The sequence below is a fragment of the Chiloscyllium punctatum genome, chromosome 3, assembly GCF_047496795.1.
Source record: "Chiloscyllium punctatum isolate Juve2018m chromosome 3, sChiPun1.3, whole genome shotgun sequence".
Taxonomy (NCBI): Eukaryota; Metazoa; Chordata; class Chondrichthyes; order Orectolobiformes; family Hemiscylliidae; genus Chiloscyllium; species Chiloscyllium punctatum.
In genome coordinates, this window is record NC_092741.1 from 43,258,793 (window position 1) to 43,278,062 (window position 19,270).

At 40.8% G+C, this 19,270-nt stretch overlaps 1 protein-coding gene across 1 annotated transcript in view; it reads right to left on the reverse strand.

Moving 5' to 3' along the window:
• Positions 1-6,102, reverse strand: part of armc2 (armadillo repeat containing 2) — a 238,005-nt gene extending 231,903 nt beyond the window's left edge. The window contains exon 1 of the mRNA XM_072552378.1: positions 5,888-6,102. The gene's annotated coding sequence lies outside the window, so the exon portion shown is untranslated. The remainder of the gene's footprint in view (positions 1-5,887) is intronic.
• Between the last annotated feature and the right edge of the window lie 13,168 nt (positions 6,103-19,270).

Consider the following 19,270-nt stretch of genomic DNA (forward strand, 5'->3'; position numbering starts at 1 on the left):
ACTTGAGATTCATTAGCATGGTCAATATTTGTTGCCAACCCCGATATATTTTCCCTCAGAAGTTAGTGATGAACTGTCTCCTTGGGCTGCTGCAAACCACGTGGTGTAGCTACACCAACAGCACGATTCAGCAGGTAGTTCCAAGACTTTAACCCAATAACAGTAAACAAATGGCAATACAATTCCAAGTTGGGACCATATAATGGCTTAAATATAGAAAATAGGCATATGAATAGCCTGTTCAAATCTTCACCCTTTTCTACCAACAAATACGATCATGGTTGATCATCCAACTCAGTATGCTGTTCCCACTTTCTCCGACACCATTTGATCCCTTTGGCCTAGGAACTACAACTCTTAGAGGACAGAACTTTCATGTACTGGCATTCTTACGTGTGTTCTGTGCTTATCTAGGTGATAGATGTTGCTTGTTTGGAAGGTTTCACAAGGGATCCTTACAGGGTTGCTGGAGTCCATTTTATATATGGTTGTATACTGTGTCTGTGATAGAGGGGTGTCAATCAAATGGGCTACCTTATGCTAGGTGATGTCAAACTTCTTGGAGTATTCCATCACACTCCTGACTTTTGCCTGTTTGGGCAGTTGGGTGGTGAGTTAATTGCCAAAGAATGTCCAACCTCTGATCTGCTTTTGCAGCCACAATATTTGCCATCTTCCACCCTATTACTGCCTCCAAGACAAGCATATCCTGTCTCAAATATGGAGACCAAAATTGCCCATAATATTCCAGGAACAATTTCATCAGAGCCCTATAAATTGTAGCAAGGCCTCTTATTCTTCCATTCCAAATTCTCTTGCAAGCTGATATGCCATTTGCCTCCCTAACTGTTGTGTGAATACATTCAAGTCTCTCTGAATGTCAACATTTAAATATCTTGCAATTTATAAAGCAGTTCTTCTATTCTTGCTACTAAAGTAATTATGTTCACACTTAGCCACATGAATCTACAACTATGTTTTCCAACTAACTTAAGGTGACAGTAAGGACTGCAGGTGCTGGAGATCAGAGTCAAGAATACAGTGGTGCTGGTAAAGCACAGCAGGTCAGGCAGCATCCAAGCAGCAGGAAAATTGGCGTTTTGGACAGGAGCCCTTCATCAGGAGTTCATCCTGATGAAGGGCTCCTGCCCAAAATGTTGATTTTTCTGCACCTCGTATGCTGCCTGGTCTGCTGTGCTTTTCCAGCATCACTGTATTCTTCCAACTATCCTTATCTCGTTTCATTCTCTGATGCCATCCGCTCAGTTTTCATTCCTTTACATCATGATAGCTAGTTTATCTTACTGATTCCACATGGAACCTGGAATTATTTTAATTAAAGCATAATGACACTAAGTAGTAACTAAGTACATTACCTACTTGTTGACTGTTCCACACGAAGCACTGTAAATTAATATTCAATGTTGATTAAGGAAAATCCCAAAGCATTTTATACATATATAAGATGCAAAAGGACAGCTAGGAAAGGGTAGGACAAAGGACAGAATTTATGTGCGGAGCCGGAGGTCCTTAACGAATACTTTGTATTAGTATTCATAAAGGAGTGAACGAATGCTGAGTCTCAGTAGGGGTGTGTTGATATTCTAGGACATTTCTATACAAAAAAAGGAGCTGTTTGAAAAATATTGAGGTGGACAAATCCCAGGACCAGATGGGATCTATCCCAGAACACTGAGGGAGGCAAGTGAGGTAATTGCTGGAGCCTCGTTGGAATTCTTTGTATCCTCTTTAGTCACAAGAGAGGTCCCAGAGAACTGGAGAATAGCCAATATTGTTCCTTTGTTTAAAAAGGGCTACAGGGATCATCCAGGAAATGGCAGGCTAGTGAGCTTTACGTCAGTGGTACAGCAATTATTGGATAAGATCTTTATGGATAGGATTTACTCAAATTTGGAAAAATATGGACTTATTATTGATGAGCTTTGTGCAGGGAAGGTAGTGTCTGAAATACTTGATTGAGTTTTTTGAGAAAGTGACAAAGATAATTGATGAAGGTATGGCAGTAGATGCTACATGGACTTTAACAAGGCCTTTGACAAGGGCCCTCATGGCAGGCTCATACAAAAAGTGAAGTCACATGGGGTCTGGTAAAATAGGTACAGAATTGGCTTAGTCATAGAAGACAGTGAGTAGCAGTGGAAGTGTTTTTCAGATTGGAGGTCTGTGGTCAGTGGTATTCCACAGGGATCAGTGTTGGGAGCACTGTTGTTTTCAATGATATATTAATGATTTGGAGGAGAATGTAGGTGGTCAGATTAGTAAATTTGCAAGTGATACAAAAATTGGTGGAGTTGTAAACAATGAAGAGGATACAGCAGGATAGAGACTTTGTTGGAGAATTGGCAGATACACAGTTTAATCCAAACAAATGCAAGGGAAATCTCATGTAGGAGCGAGGTATACAGTAAATAGCAGATTTTTAGTAGCATCAACATTCAGAGGAATCTAGGCATACAGGTCAACAGTTCCCTGAAAATGGCAACACAAATGGGTAAGTTGGTCAAGACGACATATGGTATTCTTGCCTTCTTCGGTCAGGGCATTGAGTACAAAACTTGGCAAGTCATGTTACAGCTGTACAGAACTTTAGTTAAGTCATATTTGGAATGTTATGTACAGTTCTAGTCACTACACCAGATACAGAAACAGTTTACCAGGATGTTGCCTAGTTTGTACGTTATTAGCTATGAGGACAGATTGAACAAACTTGGATTGTTTTGATTTGATTAGATTCTCTACGGCATAGAAACAGGTCTTCAGCCCAACAAATCCACACCGACCCTTCAAAGAGTAACCCACCCAGACCCATGCCCATACCCTATAGACCCCTGACTAATGCACCTAACATTATGGACAATTTAGCATAGCCAATTCACCTGACCTGCACATCTTTGGATTCTGGGAGGAAACTGGAGCAACCCACGCAGACATGGGGAGAATGTACAAACTCCACACAAACAGTCGCCCGAGGCTGGAATCGAACCTGGGTCCCTGGCGCTGTGAGGCAGCAGTGCTAACCACTGAGCCACCATGCCCGCTTTGAATGTCAAAGGATGAGGGGCAACGTGATAGAAGTTAACACTGGTTCTAATACAGTTCCAGTCCGAAATGATGACAGACTAGGATGCTTCAGCCAGAGCTCATCCACTCCACCCATTCTTTTTCGTTTACTTCTCTATTTTTTCTCTGTGTTCTTTTATTTTTCTTCTCTCTCAGCCTCCACTTGACTCCCAGCCTCCGTCTCCCAGCATTCACTTGACTCCCGGCCTCAGTCCAGACACAATGAGGGATGCTCTTGGCCTGGTGTAGCAGCCTGCTGTAGCTGCTCCTGGCATGGTGGTGTGGCCCTGCCTGGTGTACTCTCAGCCCAGTGTGGAGTTCTCTCAGCCCGGTATGGCTGTCTCTTGGTCTGGGGTGGCCTCAGCATGGACTCCTGGTTTCAATGTGATTCCAGAGAGATCTTCTGGTCTGACAAACCTTGAAGTGAAGCCCAGCACAGCTGCAGGCTAGGTGACAGTGTAGTCTGGGTTGAAAGACCATTGTTCTGATTTTTTTTTTCTGCAGTGCTGGACTTCTTATTTCTCCATTTTCTAAGGTTTTGTAACTGGAGAAGCTGTACCGAGGCACGTTTGTACCTAAGATGGTGCTGTAAGTGACGACTTAGAAACTTTTGACTGCACTCATTTGGCTTCTTGTGACAATAAAGCTAATTCAATTCAAATTATGAGAGGCATAGATGGAGTGGATAGTTGAAATTTTTATCCCAAGGTGGAAATGTCAATTACAAGGGGTCATAAGTTTAAAGGAACAAAAACAGAAATTGCTGGAAAAGCTTAGCATGTCTGGCAGCATTTTTGGAGAGAAATCAGTTAACATTTCAGGTCCAGTGACCCTTCTTTAGAACAGAAAATTTCTGATTTTCAGTATCCGCAGTTCTTCTGTTTTTTTTCTCTGTTTAAAGGAGATGTGAGAGTCACATTATTAAACAGACAGGGTGGTGAGTATGCTGTAGAAGTGGATGCAATAGCAACATTTAAAAGGCATCTTAATATACGAATAGGCAGGGGATAGAGGGCTATGGACAGCATAGAGGCAAAATGTTTTAGTTTAGAAAAGCATCATATGTCGGCACAGTCTTGTTGGGCTGAAGGGCCTGATTCCGTCCTGTACTAATCTTTCTCAGTATGATTTTGCTCAGTTAAGGAAATTAGACTTATTCTTCATACTTTTCATCAACTCTTGTATTTAGTATCCACAATTCTTGCATTAATTAATCAATAACCAGTATGGAAAGGTTAACAAAGTTTATTAAAACATCGCTGATGAAAAGTTACCAGTGTTTCAATTCAATTAAATTGTGAAAGTTTGGGACAATGGAGAAACTTTTAAATAATACATTTGATACAGGCTAGGACACAATTTATTCCCAATTCCTCCGCCTCTGCTGTATCTGCTCCCAGGAGGACCAGTTCCGCCACAGAACACACCAGATGGCCTCCTTTAAAGACTGCAATTTCCCCTACCACATGGTTGAAGATGCCCTCCAACACATCCCCCACCTCTGCCCTCAAACCCCACGCCTCCATACGCAACAAGGACAGAAACCCCCGGTCATTACCTTCCACCCCCACCAACCTCTGCATAAACCGCATCATCCGCTGACTTTTCCGTCACCTGCAAACAGACCCCACCACCAGGGATATATTTCCCTCCCCACCCCTACCCGCTTTCCGCAAAGACTGTTCCCTCCGTGACTACCTGGTCAGATCCACACACCCCCAACAACCCACCCTCCCCTCCTGGCACCTTCTCCTGTCACCGCAGGAATTGCAAAACCTGTGCCCACACCTCCCCCTCCCCTCCATCCAAGGACCCAAAGGAGCTTTACTTATCCATCAAAGTTTCACCTGCATTTCCACCAATGTCATTTATTGCATCCGTTGCTCCCGATGCGGTCTCCTTTACATTGGGGAGATTAGACACCTTCTTGCAGAGCACTTCAAGGAACATCTCTGGGACACCCACACCAATCAAACCTACCGCTCCGTGGCTGAACACTTCAACTCCCCCTCCCACTCTGCTGATTTCGCTGCTCGTTGGATGCTGCCTGAACTACTGTGCTCTTCCAGCACCACTAATCCAGTATTTGATTTTCAGCATCTGCAGTCATTGTTTTTACCTTGAGGACATGCAGATCCTGGAGATCCTGGGCCTCCTCCACCACCAACCCCTCACCACCCGAGGAACAATAGCTCATCTTCCAGCTTGGAACCCTTCAACCCTAGGGCATCAAAGCAGACTTCACTAGTTTCCTCATTTACCCCCCCCCCCCCCCAAACTTCCAGCTCAGCACCATCCTCATGTCCTGTCCCACCTGTCAATCTTCCTTCCCACCTATCTGCTCCACCCTCCTGTCCGACCTATCACCTTTCCTCCATCGACCTATTTCACACTCAACTACCTTCTTCCCCCTCACATTTATCTCTCCACCCCCGAGGCTTCCAGCCTCATTCCTGATGAAGGGCTCCTGCCCCTAAACGTCGATTTTCCTGCTCCTGAATGCTGCCTGACCTGCTGAGCGTTTCCAGCACCATTCTCATCTTGACTCTGGGAGACAATTTACGCCACTTCCTGTTCGTTGCTGTGACAACCATTGTTTACCTCCCAGAGTGCATGGTGTCCCCGTTTCCATAGTGACCACACAGCCGGCGAGCACGGACAAATGGTGAGAAATCAAGATAGCCACTCGACCCATTACAGATTTCGACATCGCAGACTAACGGATTCTAATATTCCCGAAGTGATCGGCGACGGCGGAGAATTCTTATTCACATCCAACACCCCCCATTCCCCCAAACGAACTTACTCAGTTTGCACTTCGGAGTTTCTGGGAACCTGAAACTTCCGATGTTCGAAATTGGAAGTTCAGCCTACAGCCCGAGGTTTGCAGTTGAACTAGCTGTTTGACTATGGTCTTATGTATACATATATATGTATACACACATTACTACAGAAATGACTGGTGCTTGAGTTTTCTATCACTAACTGTCACGCGGCGAATGTTCGGGTGTTCGGTGCTACGCATGCGCATCCGGTCCGATGATGTCACTGGCTCACGGGCAGACGGCCACGTGACCACTGTGCCGTCAGACCATCTGAAACATTAACACAATTCCGAGCAGGGTTTATTGGAATCATAGCGTGAGTTCTGCGTGCTCTCCACGCGTGTTGAGATCCTCCAGTAACTTTTTGGTTTACTTGTAACAAATGCTCATGCGCACTCAAGGTTGACGGATTCTGTGCAACTTTGGAGAAGTGGGAGAAATAAATTAAAGTCAAACCCCGCAGTTTATTTCTCCCACTTCTCCAGACTTAATGAAATCGAGGGAGTTTTTAGTTACTATTACTACAGCAATGAAAGGAGTAAGCAGGGTCATCTTCCACGAGAAGGATTATTAGAATACTTGGAACTTTCTAGGGTCAGATTCATAAATGTAGGTAGGATACCAAAGGATATGGAGCAAAGTTACTAAGTTGAGTTCAGTTTTAAGACCTTTGACCACAATACTTCCGTGATCTTTGATGTGAAGGTGCCCGTCTTGCACTGGGGTGGACAAAGTCAAAAATCACACAACACGGATTGTAGTCCAACAGGTTTATTTGAAAGTACAAGCTTTCGGAGCACTACTCCTTCATCAAGTCGCGAGTGGGGCAGGTTCGTTGGACACAGACTTTATAGTAAAAGATCAAAGTGTCAAACAACGGATGCAATCTATTGAACAAACCTAAATTGCTGTTAAATATTTAATAATTTGAATGGGGATGCAGATTTCGATTGATTAATATGTAAATTCCAGAACTTCTTTCAAATCACAGTCCCGAGATAACTTAAGGTTTTATCTGTATGTGAAAAAGGTGATAACGCAGCTCAGACAATGCATTAAGAATGTGAGGTTAGAGTCTGTCTGTATCCCAACTTTGGTTCTATTTCCAAAGTAGGAATTTATAAAATGACTCATGGATTGAATGCCTACAAATTGTGTGCTTTTTGAGCAAAATAGAATGTATCTGCAAATATAAATCTGCAAATGCAAATTCACCCCATAGACTTATATGTGTACGTGTGAGGGAGAGAGTGTGCACATGTGAGACAGTGTGTGTGCATACTTGATAAGTGTATGCATGAGTGTGACAGAGTATATGTTGTGAGAGTGTGAGAGAGCATGTGTATGAGAGAGGGTTTATATGTATGTGCATGCGCACACTTAGGTATATACTCCATCACACTTGTGCACACTTTATCAAGCATGCACACACACACACCCTCACTCTCTCTGTCACGCACAAGCACACACACACACTCTCCCTCACATACGCATGCACACACACATATTAGTCTATGGGGTGAATTTGCATTTGCAGATTTGTATTTGCAGATACATTCTATTTTGCTCAAAAAACACAACAATCTGTCGGCAGTTAGCATGTGTCATTTTATAAATCCCTACTTTGGAAACAGAATCAGTTTGACTCAAAGTTGGGATACAGACAGATTCTAACCTCACATCTTTAATGCATCGTCTGAGCTGAGGTATTACTTTTTTTTAAAATATACTGATAAAACCTTAAGTTATCTCAGGACTGTGACTTGAAAGTTGTTCTGGAATTTACATATTAATCGATCAAAACCTGCATCCCCATTCTAAGTGATTAAAGACTTAACAGCAATCTAGGTTTGTTCAATACATCACATCAGTTGTATGACACTTTGATCTTTTACAATAAATTCTGTGTCCTATGATCTTGCCCCACTAGCTACCTGATGAAGCAGCAGCACTCCAAAAGCTTGTACTTTAAAATAAACCTGTTGTACTATAACTTGGTATTGTGTGATTTTTAACTTTGTTCATGGCCTTTGTTATCTCTACTTCCCATTTACAGTCTTGTCAATAGGCCTTTCCTCACTGTAGACTATTTCTACATTTTTCTTTCAAGTTTTCATGTATTTGTTCCCTTGCTTATCCTTGTCAAAATTGGCAAAAATGTTGCTAAAAGCAGAGATTCAAAGCTAAAATTTTGATAATTTCATTTCAGAGTTCTATAAGCTATTTGAATTTAGAATGCTTTTTATTTTAAATATCAATCAATTGTTGTGAATTTAATCAATACTTTTAAATAATAGGCACACGTACAAAATAGATATCTACGAAGCAGGTGATTGTTTTTTCTTAGTCTGTTAGATTATTTAAATCCTTGCTGCAAGAGATGAATTTTATGATATTGTAATGCAAATTATTTCATATTAATTAATATTTATTCATGTTTAAAGAAACATTACTTTTTTTTAAACCAACTCATGGATATAATCATTCATGGCAAATCCAGAAGATGGTGGCAAGCCAAATTCTTGAACCTTTGCAGGATACCCCACCATGCTGTTTGGAAGGGTGTTCCAGGTTTCTGACCCAGTGACAGTGAAGAAATGGTGATATTATTCCAGGTTAACATGCGGCTTGATGGAGAACGTGCAGATGGTAATACCATGTAACTGCTATTCTTGTCCTTCTAAGTAGCAGAGGTTGTGCGTTCAGGAAGGTGCTGTCAAAGGTTGTTTGATGTGCTTCTAAGATGGTATCCTCTGCTGATGGTACTGCCACTGCAGTTGCTAATGGAGGAAATGAATATGAAATTGATGTATAAGAAGCTGACCAAGTGATCTGCTTTGTCCCAGATTGAGCTTCTTGAATGTTATTGGAGCTGTACTCATCAAGGGGAGATTATACGTATGCACTTTAACTTGAGGCTTGTAGATGCTGGACAGGCTTTGGGGAGTCAGGAGGTGAATTCACTACTACAGAATTACCAGCTTCAGACATTTTTTTGTTACTGGAGCATTTATATGGGTGGTACGGTCACATTTCTGTTCAATGGTAACCCTCAAGATGTTGATAGTATGAGATTCACCAATGATAATACTATTGAATGTCAGAAGAGTTCGATAATTCTCTTTTGATGGAAAAAGTCATCACCTGATGCTTGAGTGGTCTGAATGTTATTTATCATTTATCTGGCCAAACCTGAATGCTGGCCTAGTTTTGTTGTACGGGGTAGGCACTGTTTCAGTGTCTTAAGGAGTTACAGAGTTAATGAGCACAGTGTAATCAACAGTAAACATCCCACTGCTGATCTTCTTGTAAAATGAAAGGCATTGATGAAGCAGAATAAAATGGTTGGTCCAAAGGCAACATCCTGAGAAACTTCTTTGGGGATGTCCTGGCCTAAAATGTTTGGTTTCCAACAACCATTTTGTTTTTAGATATAAAAGGAAGAAGGCGGCTTATATGAAGGCTTAGTTAGGGCACTTGAGAGTTACAAGTTAGCCAGGAAAGACCTAAAGAGCTAAGAAGAGCCAGGAGGGGACATGAAAAGTCGTTGGCAGACAGGATCAAGGAAAACCCTAAAGTTTCTATAGGTATACCAGGAGTAAAAGAATGACCAGAGAAAGATTAGGGCCAATGAAGGATAGTAATGGGAAGTTGTGCGTGCGTGGAATCAGAGGGGATAAGGGAAGCGCTAAATGAATATTTTTCATCAGTATTTACACTGGAACAAGACGATGTTGTCGAGGACAATACTGAGACGCAGGCTAGACGGGATTGAGGTTCACAAGGAGGAGGTGTTAGCAATTCTGTAAAGTGTGAAAACAGATTAGTCCCCTGGGCCAGATGGGATTTATCCCAGGATTCTCTGGGAAGCCAGGGAGGAGATTGCAGAGCCTTTGGCTTTGATCTTTATGTCGTCATTGTCAAAGACTGAAGGATAGCAAATGTTGACCCCTTGTTCAAGAAGGGGAGTCAGGGCAACCCTGGTAATTATAGACCAGCGAGCCTTACTTCGGTTGTGGATAAAGTATTGGAAAAGAGATAGGATTTATAATTATCTAGAAAGGAATAAGTTGAATAAGGATAGTGAACACAGTTTTGTGAAGGGTAGGTCGTGCCTCACTACCTTATTCTTTGAGATGGTGACCAAACAGGTGGATGAGGATAAAGCGGTTGATGTAATGTATATGGATTTCAGTAAGGCATTTGATACGGTTCCCCACGGTAGGCTTGTGCACAAAACATGGAGGCATGGGATGGAGGGTGATTTAGCGGTTTGGATCAGAAATTGGCTAGCCAGAAGAAGACAGAGGGTAGTGATTAATGGGAAATGTTCATCCTGGAATTCTGTTACTAGTGGTGTAGCACAAGGATGTGTTTTGGGGCCACTGCTGTTTGTCATTTTTGTAAATGACCTGGATGAGGGCATAGAAGGATGAGTTAGTAAATTTGCAGATGACACTAAAGTCAGTGGAGTTGTGGATAGTGCTGAAGGATGTTGCAGGTTCCAAAGAGGCTGCAGAGCTGGGCTGAGAGGTGGCAAATGGAGTTTAATGTAGAAAAGTGTGAGGTGATTCACTTTGGAAGGAGCAACAGGAATAAAGAATACTGGACTAATGGTAAGATTCTTGGTAGTGTAGATGAGCAGAGAGATCTCAGTGTCCATGTACATAGATCCCTGAAAGTTGCCGCCCAGGTTGATAGGGTTGTTACGAAGGCATACGGTGTGTTAGCACTTATTGGTAGAGGGATTGGGTTTCGGAGCCACGAGGTCCTGCTGCAGCTGAATAAAAACTGTGGTGCGGCCACACTTGGAATATTGCGTACAGTTCTGGTCACCGCATTATAGGAAGGATCTGGAAGCTTTGGAAAGGGTTCAGAGGAGAGTTACTAGGATGTTGCCTGGTGTGGAGGGAAGGTCCTATGAGGAAAGGCTGAGGGACTTGAGGCTGTTTTTGTTAGAGAGAAGGTTGAGAGGTGACTTGATACATGTAAGATAATCAGAGGGTTAGATAGGGTGGATAGTGAGAGCCTTTTTCCTCAGATGGTGATGGCTAGCACGAGGAGACATAGCTTTAAATTGAGGGGTGATAAATATAGGACAGATGTCAAAGGTAGATTCTTTACTCAGAGTAGTAGGGGCATGGAAGGCACTGCCTACAACAGTAGTAGACTCACCAACATTATAGGCATTTAAATGCTCATTAGATAAATATATGATAAAAATGGAATAGTGTAAGTTTGATAGGCTTTAGATTGGTTCCACAGGTCAGCGCAACATTGAGGGCCAAAGGGTTATACTGCGCTGTAATGTTCTATTTTCAATGTTCTATAACTCTAATAAATGTAGACTATAATTTTGCTCAAACTATTTGGTATTGCATGCTTGATGTCAAAGACAATCATTTTCACCTCCCCATTATTATCTATTCAGTATCTCAATACTATTTTGGAAAAAATGTTGGGTATTAATTGTCTTCCACATTTCCTATATACAGTACAACATTGTAGACAATGAAGTAATTTGAAATAAAGTGCTTCAAGACTCCATATGGTGACACAACATGTTATATTAATGCAGGTCTTTGCTTCTTTCTCAGGATGTGGAGGTGCTGTATTGGATTGGGGTGGACAAAATTTAAAAATCACACAATACTAGCTACCTGATGAAGGGGCCGTGCTCTGAAAGCTCATAATTCCAAATGAACCTGCTGGACTATAACCTGGTGTTGTGTGATTTTTTTAACCCTTTCTCAGGATGTAGTCATCAGTGGCAATACCAGCATTTATTTCTCATCTCCAGTTGCCCAGATATGATACAAATGAGTGATCAACCGCACTGATGTGCATCTGTAAGCACATGTAAGCCAGGTGGCAGATTTCTGTAGTTAACCATGTCATACCACCACTGCCTACTCAACTTCCTATGGTCATGATAGGACAAATAGTTTCATTTTGTGCAATATATACCTCTGTGTTATTTTCACTAGGCTGTTACTCCAGGTTTCTGGTGTGCTTGATCTGTAGCATAAATCAAATCAAATCAAGATGCCATAGTATTACCTGACTATAGGGCTGTTCTCTCATTAGAGAGAGATGACTGGTACTGATTTAACCTGCGGGCCACTAAATCTCAAATGTGGGGAGAGGTTGAGAAGAAGAGTCTTTCAGGTAACCTCAGCTGGTAATGGTAATTGAACCCACAGTATCACACATACTATCAAATCCCAAAATAAATCAGATGACAAAAATTGAGTGCAGTTGCTAATGTTAATGTGATATAATCAAAGTGGTCCTGGAAAGACTAAGCTCATAATCATAAAGTGATTTGAGAGGCTGATTGTGGCCCTCAAACTCTCGCCTCCTAGTCTACCTCGACACCCTGCAATTGTAAATAGGTCCACAGTGGATGCCCTTTCCCTAGCCCTACACTTTAATCCCTGGAACATCTGGATAACAAGGACTCCTACATCAGGCTACTACTTGTTGACTACAGCTCCGCCTTCAACAGCATAATCCCTACCAGACTAACCTCAAAACACCAGAACCTAGGTCTTGGCTCCACCCTAGTAACTGGATCCTCAGCTTCCTGACCCACAGACTACAATCAATCAGTGAAGACAGACAATGATAATCAACACTGGCAGCCTGCAAGAACGCATTCTCAGCCCCATACTGCACTCCCTATACACCCATGACTGTGAAGCCAAATTCCAGATGAATGTCATCTAGATGTTTGCTGACAATATCACCATGATAGGAGTTATCAAAGAATGATAACTCAGAATACAGGAAGTATTCTCTCTCTCTCTCTCTCTCTCTCTCCCTCTCTCTCCGTCAGCAAACCAAAAGAACTGATCATTGATTTCAGGGAGGAGGACATGCCCCTAACTACATCAATGAAGCTGAGGTGGAGAGGGTCAAGAGTGTCAAGTTCCTAGGAGTGAAATAACAGACAATCTATCCCAGTCTTCCCACATAGATACAACAGTCAAGGCGGCACAACAATGCCTCTTCTTCCAAAGACAGCTTAGGAAATTTGGCATGTCCATAGGACCCTTTTACAGATGCACCATAGAAAGCATCTTATCCAGATGCATAACAGCCTGGTATAGTAACTGCTCTGCCAAGGACTATAAGAAACTGCAGAGGTTGTGTTATTGTAATAACATTTTTTATGGAGCTGGGGTCAGATAGTAAGTGGTTAAGAACAAAGGGAGCTTAGATTTGTTAATAGTTATTGTTTAGTGTTCATTATTAGAGTTTGGAAAATAAATTGTTATTTTTTTCTTTAAAAAGTGGAAATTAGGAGTTCTCTGTCACTCACATTTTAACAGATTAGGAGAAAGGGCGAGCTTTTCTGGGTGTTTAGTTTTAATTAAGAGTGGTTTGACCTCCACGTCGTAACAGGAAGTTAGTGAAGATTTGACAGACTGGCATTGGTGTTCTATCCAACCCATTCTTGCCTCAGTCATTTTGATGGAGTTGAAGTTGTGCTAGCATCTAGCCACTCCTGTCAGGATCATCAACAACAACTGAACTGTCAATGTCCCTGTCAAATGGTGCATTGCAGCCATGTATTTGAAGCTACCTCACTATGGATAAGGGTTCACAGGGCTATTAGCTTGAGATTAAGTAGAGTTCCTGATAAAATGTTTGAAATTTAGCCTAGGCTACCCAAACAACTTCAATGTTAGTAACGCCTGTTGTTCACACTCACAGAATTACAAAGCTCTTTAGCCCATCATAACTATGTCGCTGTAGTTCTCAAATCAGCTCCCTTGTAATACTCTCATTGAGTGATGCTCATTCAATGATAATGCCACTAGTAGTAATCCAAAGACCCAGACTAATGCCTTAAGGGTATGTGTTCACATCCCATCACATCTGTGTGGAGTTTGCACATTCTCCCAGTGTCTACGTGGGTTTCCTCCCACAGTCCAAAAAATGTGCAGGTTAGGTGAATTGACCATGCTAAATTGCACGTAGTGTTAGGTGAAGAGTTAATGTAGGGGAATGGGTCTGGGTGGGTTGCTCGGGCCGAAGGGCCTGTTTCCATACTATGTAATCTAATCTAATCTAATCTGATGGAATATATATTTGTTGACCATGAAATTATTATTGATTTGTAAAAACCCATCTGATTCACCAATGCCCTTTATGGATGGAAATGTGCCATACTTATCAAGTTTGGTCTACATGCTACTTCAGATGCACAGTAATGTGGTTGACTCTCAATTGGTCTCAAGTAGTCTAGCAAGCCACTGTGACAAAGGGCTTTTAGAGATGGACAACAGATACGGGTCCTGCTGGTGACACCCACATTTGATGAAAACGTAAAATATTCACATATGCTTAAGCATAGGATCAGAATCTTACATCACACCAAGATAACATAAGACCTAGTTTATATGGATTTCAGATGCAGTTTATATGGATTTCAGCAAAATCTTTGACAAGGTCCCACTTAGGACACTGATAAAGAAGATAAAGGCACCCGGGATTCAGGGTAACTTGGCATGTTGGATCTAAAATTGGCTGAGTGGTAGGAAACAGAGATTGATGGTAGAAGTCTGCTTGTGTGATTGGAGGCCAGTGTCCAATGCCATATCACAGGGATCAGTGCTGAATCCCTTGCTATTCATGATATATATAAACAATATCAATATGAATGGTGGTAATGATATCTAAGTTTGTGATGACACAAAGTTTGGCCATGTGCTTAATAGTGAGAAAGAACCTCTTCTGCTTCAGGAACATACGGACAGATTGGTCAAATAGACAGGTGGAATACAACCTGGAAAAATGTGAGGTGATGTGCTTTGGAAGAATAGTAAGACAGGGATCAAAGGATATGGGGAAAAAGTGGGAACAGGGTGCTGAGTTGGATCAATCATAATCACGTTGAATGGCAGAACAGGCTCTATGGGCTAAATAGCTTCTATAATCTACGTTTCTATGTAAGGGAGTACTCGAATAGTAGAACACTAGGAAGCTCAGAGGAATTTCGTGTTCTTAAGCTGCTTGTCCAGATTCCTGAATAGGACAGATTAACAGGGTTTTTAAAACAGCATACAGGACACTTGCCTTTATCAATCATATAATAGATTATAAGAGGAGGGAGGTTATGTCAGAGCTGAACAAAACTATAGTTCACACACAACTGGACTACTGTGTGTAGTTCTGGTCACCTTACTATAGGAGAGATATGATTGCAGAGTAGATTTACTAAGGTATTGTCTGCAATGAAGCATTTTAGCTATAAAGAGAGGCTGGATAGAACATAAGAACATAAGAACTAGGAGCAGGAGTAGGCGTCCGGCCCTTCGAGCCTGCTCCACTACTCAATAAGATCATGGCTAATCTTTTCGTGGACTCAGCTCCACTTACCATGTTTTCACCATATCCCTTAATTCCTTTACTTTTCAAGAAAAGTATCTACCTTCGCTTTAAAAGCAATTACTGAAACAGTGCCAACTACTTCCCTGGGCAAGGAATTCCATAGATTAACAACCCTCTGGGTGAAGAAGTTCCTTCTCAGTTCAGTTCTAAACCTGCTTCCTTCCATCTTGAGGCCATGCCCTCTTGTCCTAGTCTCACCTACCAGTGGAAACATTCTATCTATTTCTATTTTATCGGTTCCCTTCATAAATTTATATGTTTCTATGAGCTCCCCGCTCATTCTTCTGAATTGCAGTGAATATAATCCCAAACTACTCAGCCTCTCCTCATAAACCAAGCCCCTCAACTCCAGAATCAAACTGGTGAACCTCCTCTGTGGTGTGGCCTCACCAGCACCTTGTACAGATATAACATTTACCTCTCTGCTTTTAAATTCAACCCCTTTAAGCAATGATGGACAAAATTCCATTTGCCTTCCAAATTGGGTTTGAGCTGTTTTCTTTAAAGCAGAGAAGGCTGAGGGGAGACCTAATTGAAGTGTATAAGATTATGAGGAGCACGGGCTATGTAGATAAGCAGCAGCTTTTTCCCTTAGTTGAATGGTCAATAATAAAGGGACATAATTTTAAAATGAAGGGCAGGTTTAGAGATTTGAGGAAAAAGAAAATTTACCTAGAACACGTTGAGAATCTGGAATACAGTACAGGTAGGAAACCTCACAACCCTTAAAATGTACACAGATAAGTAATTGAAATGTCATAACATTCAACACTATGGGCCAACATTTGAAAGGTGGGATTAGTGTACATAGATGATTTTGTTTTATTCGGTGTAGATTCAATAGGCCAAAGAGACTCTTCTGTACTCAATAATCCATTCTGCCTGAAATGCTTTTTGAAAGACTTATACAATTAGTCCCTTGCCTCTATAATGTTTTCCCCTTCAGGTCTACTTCCCTTTTAAAAAAAGAGTTATATAAACTTTATTCAGTTTATTTTGAAAACTGCTATTGTAACTGCTTTCCGACTGCGCATTCCAATTCCAAACACTTTAAAAATAAACTTTGTTGTCACCTTTGGTTCTTTCTCTGTAATAGCCGTGAAATTTTATCCCTTTCAAGTTATTTTCAAGCAGGCATCTACTTCCCTTTTAAAAGAGTTATATAAACTTCTTCAACAAGCATTTGTAACAAAGAATTTCACATTTTAGCCATCCTCTGTATGAAGTTTTTTTCTAACCTTCCATCAATTTACTTCAGATAATTATCTAAATATTGTAAACTTGAATTGTCAAATGATTAGAAAAACAAACAAAAACTGCAGAGTGTAAAAACATTGATTAAAGATTCCAGTATCTAATCATTTGAATTAAACAAGTGTGTGTATAATTTTAGTGGGGACCGAAAATTGGTGACGATGAATATAAGTGATATGGTTAGTAAGTTTGCAGATGACACCAAAATTAGTGGTATAGTGGACAGCAAAGAAGGTTACCTTAGAGTGCAACAGGACCTTCATCAGATGGGCCAATGGGCTGAGGATTGGCAGATGGAATTTAATCTAGATAAATGTGAGGTGCTACATTTCGGTAGGGCAAATCAGGGCCAGACTTATACTCTTAATGGGAGGGTCCTGTGGAGTGTTGTCGAACAAAAAGACCTTGGAGTGCAGGTTCAGAGTTCCTTGCAGGTAGACAGGGTAATGAAGGTGGTGTTTGGTATGCTTGCCTTTATTGGTCAGTGTATTAAGTAAAGGAGTTGGGAGGTCATGTTGCACAGGACAATGGTTAAGGTCACTTTTGGAGTACTGTGTTCAGTTCTGGTCTCCCTGCCATAAGAAAGATTTTGTTAAACTTGAACGGGTTCAGAAAAGATTTACAAGGATGTTGTCTGGGTTGGAGGGTTTGAGCTATCAGGAGAGGCTGGGACAATTTTCCCCGGAGCATCGAAGCTGAAGGATGACCTTATAGAAGTTTATAAAATCATGGGGGGCATGGATGGGGTGAATAGTCGAGGTCTTTTCCCAAGGGGAGTCCAAAACTAGATGGCATAGGTTTAAGGTTAAAAATCACAACACTAAGTTATAGTCCAACCGGTTTAATTGGAAGCACACTAGCTTTCAGAGTTACGTTCCTTCATCAGGTGATAGTGGAGGGCTCGATCGTAACACAGAATTTATAGCAAAAATTTAGTGTGATGTAACTGAAATTATACATTGAAAAATTATTCAATGTATAATTTCAGTTACATCACACTAAATTTTTGCTATAAATTCTGTGTTACGATCGAGCACTCCACTATCACCTGATGAAGGAGCGTCACTCTGAAAGCTAGTGTGCTTCCAATTAAACCGGTTGGACTATAACCTGATGTTGTGTAATTTTTAACTTTGCACACCCCAGTCCAACATCGGCAACTCCAAATCATAGGTTTAAGGCGAGAGGGAAAAGATTGAAAAAGGACCTAAAGGGCAACTCTTTCATAGAGGGTGATGCATGTATGAAATGGCAGAGGAATTTGTGTAGGCTGGTACAATTATTACATTTAAAAAGCATTTGGATGGGTATATTAACAGGAAGAGCTTAGAGAGATATGGGCCAAATGCTGGCAAATGGGACTGGATTAATTTAGGATATCTGGTCAGCATGGACAAGTTGGACTGAAGGGTCTGTTTCCGAGCTGTATACCTTTATGACTCTATGAATTGGACTCCCATTCTACACCCTACCCAAATTTCCTTTCCATTACCTTCAAATAAACAGAAATGGTGTACATGATAAATAGTTGACCCCTGGCCCCAATGAAGTTGAAATGTTCTATCTTGTTCTAATTATAACTCTGCCACACCTAATAACATCCTGGTGATTCTTTCCCATGGGTTCTTTTTCTTATACCAGGGAAGTGATCAAACCTGTTAACAGTACTCAACTGAACATTAATAACATCTTGTATGAGGTCACCTGCCTCCTTTTTATTCTGTGTCTCTAAATATATGTAGAGCTGTATTAGTCTTTTAATAGTTCTTTCTACTTATGTCACCACTTATGGTGAAGTGTAACTGCAACATTCTGCTCCTCTGTTTAACATCTCAATATTCCTTTTTGCATTCTTACTTCCAATATGTATTTCTTTGCTTTTATCTTCAAAAACAGCCAGTATCATTTACCTATCTGTAATAAATTTGTCGTGACTGTTCAATAGATTAAAGTTGAATGCATATTTGTAACAGTTATGATTTTATTTAAACTTATTTAGTACATTACAATATTTGAATAGCAGTACAAAGAATAATTGAGAATTATATTACTAGTCATTGTCATTTGGTTGGAGGGCTTGGTCTATTCCATGTTTTGTCTACTATTATTCATGTTTACACATGTTCAGCCTCCTTCCTGACATACTTGTCATCATGCTGTGGAATTTGATGTCTGCCAATGTCTCCAATTGAGCTCTTAAATTATTAAAACTAGTGGATCCTTTGCCATACAATTAATATTCACATAAATGACCTTGTTTTCCAGTCTATTTAAAAGGAAAACATAGAATCTGTTATGAATATTAAGACCTCAAAACAATTTGGCAACTCAATCTCCTCCTGTAAATTTCAAAACCCAAAACTTAATGATGCCCAATGTATAAATGTATATTCAACATTAGCAAAGCTGTTACCAAAACTTAAAGAGGAACAACTGTCAATAAAAAGGATTAAATTCTGCATTTAAAAGACATTGTCAGATGCAATTGGGTCATTTTACATAAATTCAAAAATGCTTTCTTGATTGAAAAAGAATTAGCCTCATTTTGCTTTTGTTCCAAGTGCGTGTAAAATCTGTTCATTCTTTTATCCTCAGCAATTGAAAGTTTATTAAAGCCACAAAAATCATTAGTAAAATCATTAACTTTTCAAACAAAATCTCAGAGAAGACAGCATTTTAAATTCAGTTCCAATTATTTTGAATGCAGTGCT